A 474-nucleotide genomic window follows, 5' to 3' on the forward strand; every position below is an offset into this window, starting at 1 on the left:
TATTGATTCATTCATGGGATGTAATACATGCCATCATTTATTACCCATCCCTAATTGTCCAGAGAGCAGTTAAGCATTAAGCACATTGCAGTGGGTCTGGAATCACATGTAGGCCAGACTAGGGAACGCAATCTAGGTAAAAACAATGATTGCAGATGCTGGAAACCAGATTCTGGATTAGTGGTGCTGGAAGAGTGCAGCAGTTCAGGCAGCATCCAAGGAGCAGCGAAATCGACGTTTCGGGCAAAAGCCCTTCATCAGGAATACAGGCAGAGAGCCTGAAGTGTGGAGAGATAAGCTAGAGGAGGGTTGGGGTGGGGAGAAAGTAGCATAGAGTACAATAGGTGAGTGGATGAAGGTGATAGGTCAGGGAGGAGGGTGGAGTGGATAGGTGGGAAAAGAAGATAGGCAGGTAGGACAAGTTATGGAGACAGTGCTGAGCTGGAAGTTTGGATCTAGGGTGAGGTGGGGGAA

The sequence above is a fragment of the Chiloscyllium plagiosum genome, chromosome 13, assembly GCF_004010195.1.
Source record: "Chiloscyllium plagiosum isolate BGI_BamShark_2017 chromosome 13, ASM401019v2, whole genome shotgun sequence".
NCBI classification, from domain to species: Eukaryota; Metazoa; Chordata; class Chondrichthyes; order Orectolobiformes; family Hemiscylliidae; genus Chiloscyllium; species Chiloscyllium plagiosum.